The sequence below is a fragment of the Toxotes jaculatrix genome, chromosome 6 (genome assembly GCF_017976425.1).
Source record: "Toxotes jaculatrix isolate fToxJac2 chromosome 6, fToxJac2.pri, whole genome shotgun sequence".
Lineage (NCBI taxonomy): Eukaryota > Metazoa > Chordata > Actinopteri > Toxotidae > Toxotes > Toxotes jaculatrix.
The window spans coordinates 28,160,574-28,181,295 of NC_054399.1; positions in this window are offsets into that span (position 1 = coordinate 28,160,574).

A 20,722-nucleotide genomic window follows, 5' to 3' on the forward strand; every position below is an offset into this window, starting at 1 on the left:
CTGGCACAAGGGCTGGAAAAAGTAGAGGAGGCAAGCATTTACCAAAAGAGGCCAAATACGCCTGCTGGTAACATCAGAGAAACCACGTGGTAACTAGTTTACATGTGGTCATCTAACCATGTAGAGTAGTTAGATGGAAGCCACTTTGAGTAAAGGTCATGTGACAACAATGACCTCAAGCGTAGAGTCAAGACAACACTGGAGTGGCTTTGGGTCAAGTCATTGCCTGTCCTTGAATGACCCAGCCAAAGTCCAGACTTAAACCCCACAGGACATGTGTGGAGAGACCTGGTGATGGCAGATCACAGACACTTCCCATCCACTCTGACAGAGCTTGAGAGGATCTGTCAGGAAGAATGTGATAAACTGCATAAATCCAAGTGTGTAAAGCTTGAAGAGATTTTTTTGTTTTATTTGTGAAATAATGTAATAGTTTCTTTCAATGAGCAATTAATGATGAGAAACCGATTTAATCTTTCAAGTAACTTGCCCTAAGCTGACTATGTCATATCGAAGGTTTTGTGAAAAACTAGGAAACAATGATCTTCATCATTTCCAGAACATAAAATGTTTACATAGTATTTCTTGCACCATCCCAAAGGGTCTTACAACAAGACTGGAAGAATGTGAAGGAAAACATGGTTTTATTTAACTTGGTGTGAACATTTTATAAAAATACATCATTTGTTGATTTTCTTTTGCAGAGAAAAGTTCATTTTAATCACTATATTAGGTTTAGCTGTCATTTCTTCCCAAAGGGTTTTACAAGCAAGTTTATGTTTTACCAACACTGGAAAACAGGAATATGAAGTTTCTGGTTCCCTGGAACATTTGGGCTAATAAATCATTATATTAAATTATAAAACATTCTAATCTCAACTGAGGTTGTTAAATAATACATTTAAACATTTTAAAAACGTGTTGCCGCAAGTAGAAATATTACATGTGCATTCAGTGTCTGAGCAGTGAAGGCTGATGTGAGCGCAGTATAAATACAGAATGAAGGTTTTTAATAAATGCACGTTTTCACGACCTATGATGTCTGTCAAATTGTATTTTGAGGGTAACTGTGTGTGGACAGTGCATACAGTATGTGCCCATTTCAACCTATCAAAAGCTGCAATATGGCTGTTAAGTCCCAATGATAGCTGATCCAGCTGTGCCACCATCATCAGAAATGACGTTGCTTTAGGTTCAGAGTAAACCTACATTTTTCTAACAATGTGTTTCCTTGATTCCTCTCTCCTCTCAACGTTTCCTTCCTTTTCCTCCTTCATGTTTCTGTTGATGACATCATTTGAATAATCACTATTTCCCATTATAAGCCCTAAACATTTACAGGCTAAACATCATGGCTTGACTGAACAGGTGAGGTGGGGGGGTTGCAGCTAGCTAAGGCATGCCTGTGATGACAGAAACACAAAGAGGACTGAACGCTGTGGATTTAGCAGATTACAACCAGGAAGCTGACAAAAGTGACCTTCAGAAAGAGACGAGGGAAATATAGAATGAGAGGCTGCACTGAGTTACAGGAGCTAGTGGAACAAACGTCAGCCTGGACATAACGTCACGACTTTGATTCTGACCTCGTCACAACTAAAAGCAAAGATATCTCAGCTCCTGCTGTATCCGTTTGGACCATCCTGTTAAGTTCCCCCCCACTTTCTATGGTAGTGCACTATGATACACACAGGGGGACCCCCTCATGTTGTAGTACCATAAGCTGAAAATAGATATTGGCAAAATGACTCAGACAGGAGACCAGTGGAGCGGGCTCAGGGTTAAAGTAAGAAGAAAATGAGAGGGAGGATGATGTGGGAAGGGGAGCTGTGAGAGAGTGAAGGGTGAAGAAGGGGATATGTACTGTCACACCTTTATATGAGCAGCTGTATGAGCTGCTTCTCTGTAGTCATGGATACACCATGGACGTGCCCCTTACGATAACACACAAAAAGGCAAATATCTACAAATACAGACAAACATATAATGACATGATATAAATGTGTGTTAACAGTACAGACTCATTGTTGCATATACACACACAAATACTTCCATCTCTGTACTTCAGTCTTTACAAGGACCCTTCACTCACTAAGTGTCTTTACTTAAAATGGCCTCATTCAACAGGATTTAAATTCACATCAGTACGGTGAATGCTTACACACAAACACGCACAATGCACAACATATGGCTTTGTAGCAACAAAATCACTGTAATATCCATGTTGATAGAAAGGAATTTCCTCTGACACACACTGAATTACAGCTCTCAGCAGCCCTGTCAGTAAAATAACCTGTTACACTCGCAGTAGTTTCCTTCCTTCCTACTATTTTAACAGATCACTGAATGAATGGGATAAGATGGGAACAAGATACACTTTCATGTTATCTTGTTAACATAGAAACAACGGTGTTCTTCATTTCATTGTTTTTAGTTTCACAGTTTTTTTTTTTTTTAGCCCTGAGGGACAAAGTCATTGTTGTAGTAGAGGATTCTCTCATAGTGTGTGATTAATATCTTATATTATCTTATATTTTTGAGTAGTAAGAGTTTGTATTTACAACATAAGCGTGGTTATGGCCAACGAATTGATCCAGACATCATCCAGTACTAAAACTGTGGTCTCTGCTGTTTCCAAAGATCACATAAAATGTTAAATATGTTGTTTTAAAATAAAACATTTTCATTTAGCAGTGACCCAGTGTTCCCTTTTAGACTGAATCATGTGTTACAATAAGATCCCTTTCCTTATATAACATTTAGTTGAGATAACATGAAATACAATATATTTCCAGCTCTGCTGAAATTACTGTTATTGATGTTTTACATTCATTTTAATTCATGCTTGACCAATGTGCACTTTATTAAAACATTTCTTAAGAAGAATGTGTTTTCTTTTTTGGTTTCACATGTCATCCTGGTTCCTGCTTGCTTTGCAATTCTGCAATGCATATAATATTGAAAAATATATTTACAAAAAGAAAAAAGAAAAAAAAATGTCAGTAATAAGAGAGAGTTGATGAAATATGCACATCGATTTGTTTCCCCTCCGCCATCTGTACTCAGCACATCTACTTTTATTTGATTGCCTGGTTTTATTCTGCTTATTTTTAGTTTCACACCTTAATCAGCTGTGTTTCACAGCTTTGTTAAATATGATTCCAGGTATCATTAAAAATGCATAAAAACGTCCTAAATATTATTTTGGAAAGCTCAGGTACCTTGTTTCAACACAAATTAAAGGTGTCTGAATGGTAACACAGCGCATGTTTTCAGGTCCAGATGGTGCCAGCTAATGTGCTGTGAATGGTGAATCTTAAATCAGGCTGCAGTGATGCCTCAGATGCAGATATGTCTACCAGCAAGGCCTCTCCAATTTGCTCAACATGTTTATTATTTGGGTATTATTTGTGAGGGCTGTGGCTGCCTCTGGCCTCCCAGCTTGTTCTCCATCTCGCGGTACCCTCCAGTTTGTGTCAGCTTTGATACACTGAGCCAGTTAAAAGTGAACATCAGTTCCACTCTCTTTGCCGCTGTGAACAAGCAGGACACAGATGGAGCAAAAGACAACATCAAAAGAGTTAAAAGATAAAAGTGAAAAGAAAAAACAATAGTATTAATTAGGCTTGGCAGCAGATAGGCCAGTATCATCTGTGACCAGTGTTTAAGTGTTGTTGGGCTGGTTGAGATGTGTCACAGTCTTACAAGTTTAAATCTGATCCCGCACATTGTTCTCAGCCCTACAGTATTAATGCATGAGATAGATGGAGCGCATCAGACTTTAATGCAAAAGACCAAGAGAGTTGGCAACCTGGTTGCTATGCATAGATATTACAGAAAGCATGAAAAAAAAAAAAAGAAAGAGAATCAGGGTATAGAGAGCCACTGCAGCTATGCACACGAATGACGAGTGCACTGTATCGGGATGTGAAGTTACGTCAGCTACAAAATTAACAACGGTGATGGAGGAGAAACTAATCGATGATGGCACCGGCAACACAGGAACCTCTGCTGACGCCATATTTTGTTATGTTCATACTATGCAAAATTGGTGTTCACAAGGAAGATATTCTGGAACCAGCCCAAGCATGATTCATCTATGGTCTGCCCCCTGTTGGAAATATTATTTACTCCTCCATGAAAACACACAAGTAAATGTGCGTACAGTGCCGCTCACCTCACAGCATTTTGCAAAAACCCACCCACAGCACTGAAAAAAATGTCTTTATATATCTTCTCCTTTATGATAGCTGCATGTTTTCCAATCACATCCAATAATTCCAGCACAGAAAGATGCTCTGTACATGCTAGCACAGAGGAACGTGGGTTTGTTCCCAGACCAGTACTAGAATGTGGGTGTATGCATGTGTGTGCATGTGTGTAATTGCTACAGCTGTTCTGTCAGGGGAGGGAACCTTACAAGACTACTGGTTGTGACAGAGGCGCTGGTACAGCAAGAAACATATGCTGCGTTTTTATCATAGCTGCACACTGACAAAACACACACACACACACACAGGCCCGTCAGACAAAGTGGAATGACTGCATTTGCACATATTCTCTTAAATAAGGCTTCACAAGCTCTAACTCACACGCACACACACAAACACTAAGCTGCACACTGCTTCATTTATCAGTGATGCATTATTTATCAGCAGCAGTGTTGCTACTCCTCAAGGTATTTACAGCAAGGAATACATTAGCAGTGAAGAATGCAGGATTGGAGAAATGAATATTCCTCCAGATTAATATGCACATCACAGCTCCTACTGGAGGAATCAGCCGAGCCGCTCTGCTTCCATGAAATACAACTCAGATGGGCCTCTTTAAAACATCTCGCCAAGCTGACGTTCATCAGAAATCTGTCAATCAAAGATAATTCTCTGCAATCTGATCTAATCTAATCACTGCAGCGTTATGTGAAAATATTATTAATCTGGGAGAATCATCTTTCACGAGTAGTGAGTCAGGAGATGAATTACAGCAGTAATTGGAGAAATTGGAGTAATATAACTGAGAAGCAGCAGGGACTCGGCTGTCTGTGGGTAGAAGCATCCCAACCACCAGTGAATGCATGACAAATGTTCACTGCTTGCTTACAGGAGAGCTGATTGAGTTATTATGTCTCTGGTAAGTCAGAACACAAATGTACAATGCGGAGGTGCAGTGCACAGCATGATAAGCTGTGTTAAAAATGACTGTTCCCAGTAAGTAAACGTGTTACATTTTCAAAAGGCAAAGTAAATGTTAAATAAATATGGTGCTTATGAGTCACAAGCGCAACAACGGTTCCGCATTTTGGAAATGAAGACTCTCAAAGGCCACATCAGGAAGAGAGGATAATATTAGCAAATGTGAAAGGAGGGGACCTTGAAACCTGAAGGGAATATAATGACACATGTGTCACAAGGAATTATAAATAATGAAGCAATATTAGTAATGTGTAGGGATTGAGAATGAATACTACAAACACTCCTCTTACGAGTTTTCTTGGTCACATTCACATGTTTCTGACTGGCTAAGTTAGGAGAAACACCTAAAAAAATAAAGTGAACAAACTATCTAATTTAACTAATTACACACAAATCGTTATATTGTTCTCGTTCATACAAAAAAAGACAACTCAGAAGACTTACGATCAAAATCAATCAAAAAATTGCTGATTTGCATAAAGGCGGAAAGGGTTACAGAGTCATCTCAAAGAGTGTACATCTTCATCAGTCCACAGTTAGACATATTATAAATGGAGATGATCTAGTAATGTAGCTGCTCTTCCCAGAAGTGGGCGTCCAGCTAAGATGACTCCAAGCTACAACACAGAATGCTCAATGAGGTTAAAAAAAAAAAAAGAACCCCAGAGTAACAGCTAAAGGCTTAAAGGTATTATTGGAGCTGTAACATCTTTGTTCATGAATCCATACACACACCATTGGTGGGAAAAAAAAATCACTGTTTGCCAAAGATCAGCATTCGCAACACTACTGGGAGAATGTTTTGTGGACTGATTAAGGTTGAATTGTTTGGGGAGAACATGCAGCACTATGCATGAGTAAAAAGGGCACTGCATTACCAACATGAAAACATCATCATCCCAGAGGTGAAGCACAGCAGAGGGTGGCATCATTATTTGGGACCTGGCTGCCTCTGGGTCTGGACAACAAATTCCCAAGTTTACCAAGGTGTCTTATAGGATAATGTCAGAGTGGCTGTCACCAGCTGAAGCTCTGTGGAAGTTGAGTGATGTAGCAGGACAATGACTCTAAACACTGAAGTAAATCTATTACACACTGACTGTCTTCCTTGATTCAATTTATTTCTCATGCTCCAGTATATTGATGAACGTGTTGTCCACAAGTCACTGTGGACATATTGAGTAAATTCATTTTTTGAAACATGGGGTCAACCACATCCCTACTCTTAGCTTAGGAGTTCTCAGCTGCTGTGTGAAACTCTGAGTCAGGAACGTCTGTTTCCATTTAGGAGGACTCCAAGTCCTAAGATGAGAACACAGCCTGTGATCTACAATAAGACAGAGAGTCTTCAGCAGCTCTGTGAGGCCAAACGCTAACCGCAGCACTCTGAGGAGATTGGTGTGATTTAAACATGTGACTTCTTAAAAATGCAGGAGATTGCATACTGATGCATTTCACACAAGGACCCCGGTTGACTTTTATTGTGCATTAGCTTAAAAAAGAACACTGGATATCAGCTGATATCTAATGCTACAATCTGATCACTGAAGTTATGAAAAGGTCACACATCTTTTACATCAGACAAACAGAGGCATGTTGTATGCGACTTACTAAAACAAATGAAATTCAGCCATGTTGTGCAATCCAGTTGGCAGGGTGTTTTATATTCATTCTGAGTGTCGATCAAGCACCAAGCACAGGTACTTACCATAATTATGGAAAGCACACTTCTATCTATACCTAATTTTGTAACTTTGGACACATCAGTCAAGGACTGTCTCACACCATGAGGGCCCATTAACTGCTGCTGCTCTGCCACTGTGACTCTGTCTTCTTTGCTGCTGAGGTAGGAGGCAAAGATATTGGAACGGAGGCAGCGGCTAATACTCCTCAGTTGGACTAGTGAATTCTGCTAATTACAACCACGCTCATTACCTCCCATTATCCCATTCAGAAAGTCTAATAATGCCATCATGCAGATTTAGCAAAAAGTACAAATGTGGAAACTTTCCCCTATAAAAAAGGACATAAGGATGTAATGAATGCACTGATGCAGTAACTGAAGGGGGCGGCTGCTGTGATCGTGTTGCTGTTTGAGAGAAGCTTCATGCTGATATTATGCGGCCACAGTGGGACAAAGGAAATGATTCTAGGGATGTGCAAAGTAAGACGTGAGACACGGCACACAGTTGTGTGCTTTCCTCACCTTACCAAGGGATGTCATAGAAAAACAAATGGTTCTGTCTTGTTTCATTTGGGGGACTTGTTTTCCATAATGCCTACCTAAACATAGCCACAGATTCTTATTACAGTCCATTATGCAGAATAAGGCTCCAGTTTTTTAGTTAATCAGAGGTGTTTACTGTCACTTTAAATTTTAGCCTTCAAGTCAGAGCCTCCTCCCAGGAAACAGACAAACAAACAAACAAACAAAACAAAACAAACAAACAAACAAACAAACAAACAAACAAACAAACAAACAAACAAACCAAAACAAACAAACAAACAAACAAACAAACAAACAAACAAACAAACAAACAAACAAACAAACAACCCAACACAACACAACACAACACAACAGTAAAAGAGCACCAAGCCCAGGGAGAAGCAATGTGTTAAAGATAAACCTGGGGAGTAAATATGCCCCATCGTGCTGTTGTTCCATAAACCCCGAGCTTCATGTCAATGAAATGGTGGTGCTGATGGTGTCGACACCACAGAGGGTTGTGTTATGATCGGTGGTAAAGTGGTAAAAGTAGCAATACCACTATATAAAAATACTCCTATAAGTAAAAGTCCTACATCGCCAGATGAAAATGTCACAAATGTAAAGAAAAAGTTCAATTGAAAAATGCACTTAAAGCAACAAAAGTAAAAGTATTTACATGGAAAATTGATCCTTAGTGTTATACCATTATATACTTTATATATTGTATCACTGGATTATTACTGCTGATGCATTCACAGCTGTCAAATAAATATCCATCCATTTTCTACCGCTTAATCCGTCAGGGTCGCGGGGGAGCTGGAGCCTATCCCAGCTGACTATGGACGAGACTATGGTACACCAGCCAATCACAGGGCTGACACACAAAGACAGACAACCACACACGCACACACACACACCTACGGGCAGTTTAGAGTAGTCAATTCACCTAACCCATGCATGTTTTTGTGATTGTGGGAGGAAGCTGGAGTAGCTGGAGAGAACCCATGCAGGCACAGGGAGAACATGCAAACTCCACACAGAAGGGCCCAGACCGGGGTTCGAACCTGGAACCCTCTTGCAGTGGTGACAGTGCTAACCACTGCACCACCGTGCCGCCCCTCAAATAAATATAATGGTATAAATATTACAATGGAAATCCTATATCCAGAATATCCAGTACATCCAGCTACGTTTGGAAAGAGTCTGTGGTTCAGAAATACTTCTGTTAGAAATTCAATGATTTTATCCCCATTTGAACTGTTGCGTTCAAATGGGGATAAAATCTCTCTCTCCATAATGGCTTGTCTTCAAGTGTGGCTGCTCTAAACAGCCGTAAACACTTTTGCCTTCAGATGTGGTCTGACCCGAGCTTCAAGCATACTCCCACCTTAAATGTGCCGATGCTGAAGACTTCAAAGATGCTCCAGGCAATCAATTCAAGCCTAGTAAAGACCTATGTTCTCTCTCTGAGCAAAGCTCAGTGTCACACGTTAATTGTTCCAGGGTGATCATATGCTTGTATCCTCACAATAATGTCCATTCTGGACAAATCTTAACATCATAATTTACGTCCGAAAATTCAGTTGCAATGCGTGCAGCTGTGAGGGTGGGGAGCTGGGGGCTGGAGGACGGACATGTTGCACATTCGGATTTGATGTGTCCTTTCTCAAACCAACAACTACCACTACCCTTTCAACATCCATGATCTCTCTCTGTAACCTTAATGTTTTAGTTTCCTAAGCTTAACCATACATGAACCATTGTTTTGACATAACCACAATAACCTAACCCTAACCTTAATCCAAACAACAGTGTAACTACACAGAAAGTGCAAATCAATGCCTACTGGCCACTTGCTTTGTTTAAAAGAAATTTAGATGCATGTAAAACCTCTTGACTAAATGTACCTAGCCTCTCTGAAGAGTGGCACACAACTGCTTTTTCTAGCACCTCTATTTTTCTGATCCAACCTCCAGCTGGTAGATTGAGAGAGGGAAAAAAAGGAAAAGAAAAAAAAACAGGCCATGTTTTTCTCTCTCTTCTATTTACTTAGTGTACAAAGAAATACATGAAGCTGAATCACAGCCTTGTGACATGGTAATTTAAAACATTTTTTTATTATTGAAAAACCACATGAAGGATGCTTGAGATTGCTTTGCAAGTGAAATGACCACTTCAGACACAGCAGAGATGCCTGGTCAAGTTTAATAGGTTTCATCTGTTTTATTTGTTTGCTAAAAGTGACATGAATGCATGAATATTGTCAGCCTGTCAGATGTCTGTGGTTAGGTTTACCCAGCGGAAGCACTTTGGTTAAGGTTGGGAAAAGATTTAGAGTTTGTTTAAATGTAAATAAACACAATCTGTCTGAACTTTTTAAGTGTTGAAATTCAGCAGATACAGATGCATCTTTCCTTAACCTTAACTAATCACTGCCAAAAGTTTAACGATTACTACTCGTACTTTCCTAGTACGAGTAGTAATATAGTCCTATTACTATCCCAAAAAGCAAATATAACTTCTAGGTTAAGTTAAAGAAAGAAAATGATACGACTTGAATAAAGCTGCACTAATCAACAGGTGGTAGGTGATAACATGTCTCATTCCATTAATGTGGCTTTAAGTACACAAAGAAAGTAAGCTAGTTTAAGTAAAAGTACATTTTCCAGTAAAACACTGTCATCATGTTGAAGATGATTACTTACATAATTCAAGTTAGTCTGTATTGCGTGAGTCATTAACAACCGAGACAGCCTTCTTCTATTCATTGTGAATGGGACTTGTTGTGGCAGCTGAGCAACAGAGATTTGAAACACACCAACAACTACAGGGGAAAGTTGAGAAGGCCTCAGCTTTGTGCAAATGTCCTCTGACATGAAGCTAACGACAACCACACAAGAGGCAGTTAACTGATTCCCATAGTTGTTGACTACTCTGCTCCACTGGTGAAGTGGGGACTGCTTTCATTGCAGAGACAGCCCATGTCAGTCAGTCCACTCAGGCGTCATTGTCAGCAAACAAAGCTATTTTGTACTCTGAAAGCAAATAGCACAAAGGGAAATGAACAACTTCCTCATGTGTAGTACAACCTCTAAGGCAAAATGAAGTGCTTAGCCAGAGCGGAGTGTGTAAATTTCTGCTCCATTCAACACACACACAGAGCTACAGAGTTGGGAGGTGTCAGAAACTGCCCACTACTTTGCATCTGTGTGTGAACACAGCTTAAGAGTTTTTTTTTTCTGGAGCTAAAACATCACATTATTTAAACTTTTTGCTTCTGATGGGACAGTCACTGTTCAGATGGCCATAAGAAGTCATTTATCAGGAGAGTGCCATTGCTTTTGTTTTTCTGGTGAGGCCAGTGTCTGATTTCAAAAGACACATCATTTAAAATTAGTGTGTAGTGTTATTATCATTAGCGGAAAGGGGAGAAACCCGGGCAGAAACCAGGGAACAATTAACATAACCATGTAAAGAATATTACTATATTATTTGTCACTCACAGCCCACCATAACTCATTGGGAACAATGCATTTCTCCAGTGATCACTGCCAGAGATAAATGAAAGTCACTGTTGAAGGTTTGCCCAAAAAAAAATGATTATCATTATCTCATCACTCTCGTGTCAGTCAAAACACTAGTCTCACAGAGCCAGATTTGATTCTGTCACATTTTGACAAGCACACATCTACAAATACCTGTCGTTGAAATGACGGTTTAGGAAGGTAGAAAAAGAAAGCAGTGACATAATTACACCGCTAAAGCTTTCTGCTCTGATCTTATTGTTAGAATAAACCCGTCCTGAAAGAAGAAGAGCCAAATATCTGGAATTTAAAAAAAAAAGAAAAATATTAATAAAAGGTTTCTCTCAAACAATATAACAAGACTAAATGCAGCACAGTACAAAGTGTCAAGGTGTGCCTTTAATGGCTCCACTGCCTCCAGACATAAGACGGACCTCATTCTGAAGTCATATTATGACATCCTTACAGCTTATTTGTTAATTTTCTCCTCATCAAGTCCACAATACAATGTGTGGATGAGGAGCTTAGCCAGGAGAAACAATGCTGCCTGTTTGTGAGCTATAAATGTGTCTTATCCTTAAAGCAGGGACAATTGGCTGGTGTGCGTTTGTTTGTGATGAGACACATTGTCCTACACATAGACAAACATATACTCCTGCCAACTCTCCTTTTGTGCAATCTCCAGCTAAGCCTCCATACACAGATTGAATAGAAAATGTGGCCCAAATCTTGGCAGAGATGCAGCGAGTACTGTATCCTGCAGCCGAGTCTTTAAAATAAATCCGTGATGAATGAGAGTATCGTGACCCGGTTAGTGATCATTAAAGGTATAATGTGAGAGCAGGGAAGCTGCTTCAGTCAGCTTAGCCTGTTGAAACCCCCGACTCCTGATGTGTCTCAGCCCAGAGAGGGACTTAACTTATATTACATGGTGTATTGCAAAGACACATTATGAAATAAACATGAGAATGATTTGCTTACTGAAACTGCAGTTGCTGACCTCCTGAACTTATTTTGAACTTTTACATTTTCTGAAAACACACTCAAACTAACGCCAAATGCCTGTCATTGCCATCCACCACTTGGTGAAGTAACCAGCTTTTCTCAACGCTCCTTTGGCAACAAAGGAAACTGGCTGGTGGTATGTTCAGTGCATTGAGTTAATGTGTCTCAGCCCAGACGGGAAAAGTACATATTCTGTGTCCATGAGGATGTTTTGTTCTAAACTTTTTGGCTTTGCATTTAGCTTTCTTGGTCAAACCTATTCAAGCTGAGGAAAGCCCAGAGGTCACAATGTCAATCAGGGTAGTATTTTGCAAAAAGTGATGGCACAGTAACAAGACAGGACAGAAGGAGGGTTTTACATTTTTACCTGTGACATACACAGAAAATCATAACAGAATGAACACATGACGTGTGATATAGTGGCTTTTGGAGCTGCTCAAACACCTGACAAGTTAAGTCAAGCCCTTATATAATATAGCCCTTGTCCTTTCATTCTGAGTGTGACATGAATACAGAGCACCAAATCTGGGTGAATCCAGTCAGAAAGTCTCTGAAAGCCTCCATCAGCAATGAACAGGAGGGGAAATAGACGTGGAGAGATCACGGACAAATGAAATGGAAAAAAAAATGAAATAGCTAAAAATTTTCACACAGCACATAGAAGCATGTTTCTATCTATGAGAATTCTGTCATCTGTTGATGACAAGTGATTAAAACTGGGGTTAAAAAAACAAAATAACAGGATGTGACGGCAGGAGAAGCTGGAACAGTGGGACTTGGGGAACTGAATTCCATCTTACCTGGACAAGGGAAGAAAACACCTGATGATGTAATGTCTAACACAACCTAAAAACATTGCCATTAAGACCCTTGAGAAGAGTTTCCACTTAAGAAAAGTCGCTTGATTCTGCCTCTTTCCTCTTTCTAAAGTGGTCTGACAAGTGGAGGATACAAGTGTGGGAGACTCAAAGGAATGTTTCAACGAGCAAGACCCAGGGCACATGACTGACAGGGTAACTGAGTTGGAAGTAGGGGTGTAAGATTCCTTACTGGCTCTGCTTACTCTCTGAATCTTAAGTGATCCTTTCCACATCCACATAACCAAGGGAGATGCATGCAGACATTCCCAAAATGTATGACATCTCCATTAGTTTCCACTACAGCAGTTGCTAATCTTCCAGGGGTCCATATAAAATCATACATACACTGACTGCACACAAACATCAACTGACACCCTGTCAGTCCAGACAAAGATTAAAGGCCAACGTGATCAATATGTCACATAGACAATGAATGTGCAGAGTTTTCAAGCCATGAGTTGAAGACCAAACAAAACATCATAGCAGGTCCTGTCATTCCTGTAGCGTGGTCTTTCTCATTAGCTTAGTGGAGTCCCCCTCCACTCACAGACAGATCTAAACAGGAGTCCCTGGAAAGCATTCTTCTAGTGCAAAAGGCAATGCACTTTGTCCTGGGCACATCCAAGATCAGTTTATTTTCTTCTACCCAGTCAAATACAGATTCTATTTGACTGAATAATACTTCATTTAGTTCATAACATTTTGACATGGCACAAAACAAAGCCGAATCATCTGCATACATCCTTATTTTAGCCTGTTCCAGCTGCCACAGAATGCAGACTGTATGATCAGACTGCGTCAGTGTGAGCTGTCAGCCTGTGTAATATATAAAGAACTGTAGGCACTGTCTGAGAGGGTGACCATTTTGGATTACAATAGGGCCTTTACAGTATAAGTTATGATGGCTTCATTAGTAAGGATACTGACAAATAGACTACAGATGTGTGTCTGTTTTTCACATGACCCTTGCAGGCATATTCCACTCAAAAGTATAATATATATTTCACCAAGATCCTTAATTTTAATGACTCACCAGTCCCTTCAAGCTTGAGCCATGTGGGGCATTAATGTCAGCTCACATTACTGGATTTATTGTCATTTTTTTCATGGCAGTAACAGACAAATTGCTTAGTGAGTTCTTCTAAAGTTCATGGAGTCTTTTCATCTGGCACACCACAGATCTGTCTGGCCCTGTGGTGTGGTCTTTTAAGTCAAGTGCATACTGGCGTGATGGACTGCATTTCCACACTTGAAGAACATCACAGTCACAGATGGAACAACTAATTCAAAAAGTGATTTTAAGAAACTCTAACTTCACTAAATTTCACAGATTTCATTTCATTTAGTTCATTAAATTAAACTATCAGAAAGAGGGGGCATGTTTTTATTCATGAATCTACCATCCACTTATTTTTAGACAGTTTTCTTATGGGGAGACTGTGGAGGATGTTTCCATTAATGTTTGATGTTTCAGCATTTAGACTGCAAACAGTTTGAGTCCACTCACTTTCATTCAACGGGACACACGTGATGACATGTGAATATGTGAATGATAAAGAAAGATGATACTGGACTTAAAATTCAGCCTGCAAACTTTCATAAACTGCTCAACTTTGCTCGACTTTGTTTAGACCCTTTCAAAACACAAAGTGCTTTACAGTAAAAACGAGAATAGTAAAAGCAACACTACACATGCCTGTCTCGATCTAATAAAAGAAAAATAAAAGGAAAACGGAAATAGTCTGATAACATAAATGATTTATTTTTGGTAGAGCCGTGGATTCAGAATTTCCTTCCACAAGATCTGGTTTATTATCAGGATCCGCACCAAGCCGCACAAACTCATAGATCTGAACACCATAAATATGTCTGAATATTTACATCACGATCCAAACTTTATTTATTTCCTGAGAAAATGACAAAAATGCGGAAATGCACAATTTAGCTTCTGAGGACAGGAACAACAGGAAGAGTGATCCCGCACCAAATTTGAATCAGTTCTTCCCTGGCCCATGCCAGGTTTGGTGCAAATCAGTATTGGTTCAGTATTTTGTGAGAAATCCTGCTGACAAATAAACCAAACTGATATATGTGAAACATAACATAAGGTGATAAAATAGAAAAATAATAAATCTGGACTGCAAAGGCCCAGTCTACTACTATTATTCCATCACTGTGGTCGGCTGTGTCAAAGACTGAGCTGAAGTGAAGGAGAATTTAAAAACTAAAATGGAGTGCAGGCTGCTGCAAGCAACAGGTCATTGAAGGCCTCATCCAAAGCAGTGAACCAAAAACCAGACTGAAATTTAAAAAAAAAAGATTATTGTTCATGAAAGAAATCAGTTGTATGGAGACTTTTTTCAATAAAAATGGAAGCTTAGAGATGAGTCTGAAATTATTTAAAACAGAGAGGTCCAGAGGGCTTCTGGACCAACTGTCTGAAACACTGCTTTCAAGAATAAAATAAGAGTGCAGTCTGAAGGGCAGGTGGATGACTTTGAAGGTGCAACAGTGTGTTCCAGGGTTGTCAGAGAGATTTCGTTAAAGTGAGTCAGCGTTGAAGATAGGCAGCAGTCAACACCAAACTCTCTGAATTCTGTGTTAATGTGCCGCTGAATCTCCTGTATTTTGTTGTAGAAATAATGAAGAAATTCCTCACATCTCTCTGGGCAGGATCCAACAGTCAGGCTAAGTGGAGGACCAATCACTGAATTTCTGCTTTTAAAGAGAATTCTGGGATTTTGATCCCGTTCAGCAATCTGCTGTGAAAAATAAGAGTTCCTGCTTCTTTGATTGCACACTGATAAGTGGACATTAGACGTTTAAGGGGATCACTATGTTTAGTGTCTTCCATTTCTGTTCTGCCTTCCTGCATTGTCCTTTTAAATTTTTTATTTCTTCTTTCAACCATGGTAGAGAAGGAATCTTTTACCTTGATCTTGACCCTGGTGTTTGCGGGTACTAAAACTGTGGGTGATTTGGGGTCAGGATAGAGGAGAGCCCTGCTTTGTGATCAACATTCACATTCACATACACAAAAACCATTGAAGAGTACAAGGTCAAGTGTATGCCCTATGTAACTGCTGGGATTCTTGACATAAATTAAAAAAGTCTTAAATTATAACAAAGAGGGTCAAGTAGAAATTATAAAATCACCAACAATAAGAACTCTGGCGTATTTTTAAATAAACCAGCAACACCATGACCTGAACTGTCAGGTACAGGACTTTGAGGCTCAAAGCCAGAATGCTGGGCAGGGTCTTGAAGAGGAAAAAGTCAGTTATGACTAGAAGCAATAAAATGAATAAAACTGGAACAGGTTTCCTGTTCCTTTCTTGTTAGGATGCAAACTGTCATTTTGAAAAAGATCCCCCTGAGTCCAGAATGAATCAAACGTACTAATAAAACAAAGCCCATCAGCAATTAGAAAATTCTGCATTCAAAAAACAGACTAAAACAATATCAAAACCTTTTTCAGAGCTTTTAGTTATACTGGAAGTGGGACCAGACAGGATACACCTGTGGAGACCAGAGACTTGAGTTTGTATCTCATTTTAATTGATTTCTTGGGCATGATGTCATTTGTACCAATATGAACTATCACATTTTGATTGAGGGCTGAAAAATAATAGTGTAGTTTGTTATGTAAAATCAACTGTCTGGTCTCCTGACAGTAAGTATACAATAGCACCAGGGAGCATTATAAATCTAGTATCTCCAACAATACAAATCTCAGGCCAATTCCAATGTAAATTGACTGCTTTGGAAGGAACTCTGTTTGGATGCAGCTTAGCTGAGGGACTGTCCACCTAAGCTGATGTTTGTGTGGTGTGAGGCACATGTGGCTGTGGAGTCACTGGAGCTGATGGTGCTGAGTGGAAAAGGTTATCAGGTTCCAAATGTGGGAGAGACAAATGAGGATGTTTGAACTCAAGGAGGTCCTGAAGCAGTGGACGCAGATTGTGTGGCTGTGGTAGCTGGCAGGTGTGGCGAGCTGGACCTAAACCTCTGGTGAGGGGCTGGACTCTCGCCTTTTCTAGAGTTGTCCAGGGCTAAAGGTGCAAGATGGATATGGTGATACTCACAAGCCCCTGGCTGAATGCTATTGTCTCCCCAGGGAATAAGAGGTCTTCACTAAACAGCTATGTGTCTCTGAGAGTAAGGCTAGGAACCACTGTAGTTCTGCTGGGGGACTTCAATGCTCACATGGCCAACGATGGAAAAACCCAGAGGAGGGTGATTGGGAGGAATGGCCTGCCCCATGTGAACTGAAGGGGTCATGGGGACATGGACATGGTCATGGACTTTAAGAAGGCTTACAAATGTGTCCTCTTGGGGAGTCATGTGGGGGACACCTGAGTGTAGCAGCTTGGATCAGTCAGCTCTTCCATGTGCGAGGCTGTGGTTCTCTGTCGGAAAACCATGGGCTGCTCCCTCCAGCCAAAATACGTTCCCTCAGCAGGATAGACCTTAGAGCAGGGGTGTCAAACCTGTCCACAAAGGGCCGGTGTGGCTGCAGGTTTTTGTTCCAACCAAGCAGCAGCACACCAGACTTGACTCATTTAATCAACTGATCTCAGTCTTCAGACAGTTGATTGGTCAAACTGTGTGCTCTTCATTGGTTGGAACAAAAACCTGCAGCCACACCGGCCCTTTGTGGACAGGTTTGACACCCCTGCCTTAGAGTTAGGTTAATGAGCTCAGACATCAGGAGGGAGCTCGGGGTAGAGCCCCTGCTCCTTCACACCAAAATGTTAAGATGGTTTGGGCATCTGATCAGGTGTCTCCTGGGAGCCCTCCTCTGACGGTTTCCTGGGTTTTCCATATTGCCACAGTGGCCCTGACCCACACTAGCAGCAGAAAATGGATAAATGGATGTATGGATGTGTTTTCTGCCCTGCCTGCTGCCCCTACGGTGAGTATGTTGTTAAATTTTCACATGATTTTAAGGGGATTTATGGATGTCTGTAAATGGCTATCACTGAGAGTTGTGCTGACCCCAGTGGTGTGTTCATGTCTGCATTTGATGAATTAGTGACTCGGAGAAGAAGTGGTAGAATTTTTGAGACAAAACACATTAACTGGATAAAAGGATTAAGCTCTCAAGATCATAGGTATGGACACAGGGACAGACCCTCAAAATGAATGTCTCCACATGGACAGGCAGCGTAAAAGAGCAGGTGTTTTCCTCTTCCTCTCTCTCACTTTCAGTCTCTTTTGTATCTGACACCCAAACATATACATTACAGTCTTGACCGCCTCTGCTGCACATAGACTTGTATCTAAAACACCATAACTTGTGCGTGAGTGAAAGTGAGTCAAATACTGTCAGCAGGTGCTAACAGATGAGTGACGGGCACGGTGCCACCTGGGCCATTTAGCTGTTACCTTGAGATGACATGACATACATTCATCAGCTGCCTCATGATTGACACCAGCACACACACATGCACACACTCACAGACAGTAGAGCCAACAGCAGCCAGCTGTACAATGCATCCCTTGAGGGCATAGATATACACACCACACACTGCTCTTTCTGTTTACTCCCACAGTGCAGTCTCCACCTCCCACAAACACACACATACACACACACAGACACACTGCATCCCATTGGTGTGTGTGTCAGAAGGAGCTCCAAAGGTATGCTGAAGATGCTGTGGCTTAAGGACATGACAAGACAGCAGTGTAGCTCAACCAGCTCAAGGGAACATAGAAAGTAGACAGAGCAGTGCTCTATGTGTGTGTGTGTGTGTGTGTGTGTGTGTGTGTGTGTGTGTGTGTGTGTGTGTGTGTGTGTGTGTGTGTGTCTGAGTTGATATTCAACTGTTCTGATTCCAGCTCCTCTCAGGACCCTGCTGTCAACAGTATGGAAACAATGGAGAGCTGCAGGGTGGAAGCTGCCACAGACACATCCTCAGACAGAGCTGTCCCACCTTCACTGCTGTACATCACATGGACTCGCAAACAGACTGAGACAGCACAGACCCTCCAATACAGACGCCTGAATCTTTCCTGCTGCAGCTTTGGTATCTCTGTGCAACCAACAGCAAAGACATAACCATAACTAAACTAGAGGAGAGCTATATTTTAATTTGTGGTCACAAAATAGATGCTGCTTTTACAACATTTGCTTTATTTAGGGCTGTAATAATGAATTAGTTAACTGACAGAAATTAATCAGCAACATTTTGATAAATCGATTCATTGTCAAAAGTCACGAACATTCTCTGGTTCTGCAGTGAGATTTCATGTGTGTTCTCTGTTTAAATCATTGTAAAATTAATGTCTATAGACTACTGGTCAGACAATACAAGGCATTTGAAAACATCTTCTCAGGCTCTGGGAAACTGTGATAGGCACAATTATAGAGACTCAAGGTTCAATATAGAGATTGAAAGCATGTCTTGAATTCACCTGGATCAAGACTCCTCAATGCATTTCTCACAATCTTCTCCTCTGCTCAATGAAAATATTATTAAACTACGAAACACTGAATGAGCTAACATAATGTTGTTAGGCAGATTCTTTTCATGTAAAGTCAGTCAATAAATCCAATTTCCAGGTAAGATTATAAAACCTATGTACAACAACAATAATAATAATAGGATAGCATAGCAAGCCCCAGCATGTGAGCATACGTGAATTTAAGAAAGAGCCCCAACTCAACTTTTCCTATCGCAGGTATTTTCCAGTGCAACAACCCACTATGTGAACGGTTGACGGAAGATCAGTGAAGACCAATCAGACCTAACAGATATTTGTATTTCACTTGCACATTTGTCAGGCTTAAAGTCACAGAACAAACGCCATCACTTAACATCACTGTTCACTCATATCAAATGTGGAGACAACACATTCTTGAATACTCTTCCCACAATTCACTCACATGGTATTTTCTTTTTTTTCTTTTCATGACCAGAAGAATAGTTCTGCTTGAAAGTTGTACAAATTGACACCTGGTTTGACACAAGGTTGGAGGCCCTGGCATAATCTGCAGTTGGATAGTGAGCATGCAGCACGGCCTGCCTGGCTCTGAATAATAAGACTTAAACAGATTTTAAATGATTAAAATGGCAGTGGAAGTAATTTTCTGATGTTCAAGTACAGTTTCCACACACATCTGCTCTTGTGTGTGTGTATATATATAATGCATCCGGTTTCATAACTGATCTTAAAAAGGTGTAATGTGACCCGGCAGCAGCTTGACAAGCAAGCTTGTCTGTAGCTAGCTATGGCTAACCACCTGCCAAAGATCCCAGGACTGTCCACAATGTGCAAATGTCCGAAAACATGCTGCTGCCCCTCCTCTGCTTGACAATCCTCAGCCTCTGAAAAGTGGACACAACCATGTCCAAGAGATGACAGAATGACAGAAATGATAGATGCAACAGGTGCTAGTCAACCCAGCTTCAAGAGACAATAGCCTACTATGGCCACAAGAGGGCAATAAATTAGAAGATGAACGCAGAATAAGAAGTATGGCGAATAATAATAATAATATGCCTGCTGTGTTCCCACCTTGATTCGGCTCAAGTGACAAAATACATAAATAAAAAGAAAGGAAAAGAAAATGGAATCAGCAGGTTCTAAATGCTTCCAGTTCATGTGTAGTGTTGTGTGGCGTTCTCTCAGAGGTAGCAGGATTTAATTAACTGATTATTTATATCGTACACAAAACTTTCCCAACAAGTGTACAAGATTCATTTTGTATGGCAGCAGCCCAAAACACTGTAATATCTGTTCAGTTAATTAAAATAATCGTGAAGAGAATTACAGGATCGGCAGTGAACATGAATACAGAATATTCCACAGTTTATTCTTCTTACTTTTAACCAACACAAAATGTATTCTGCTGTAGCTTTCCCTTGCTGCTGTAGATTTGTACTATACAATATTCAACATGTTCTGTCCTTGATGTACTCAGCAGAA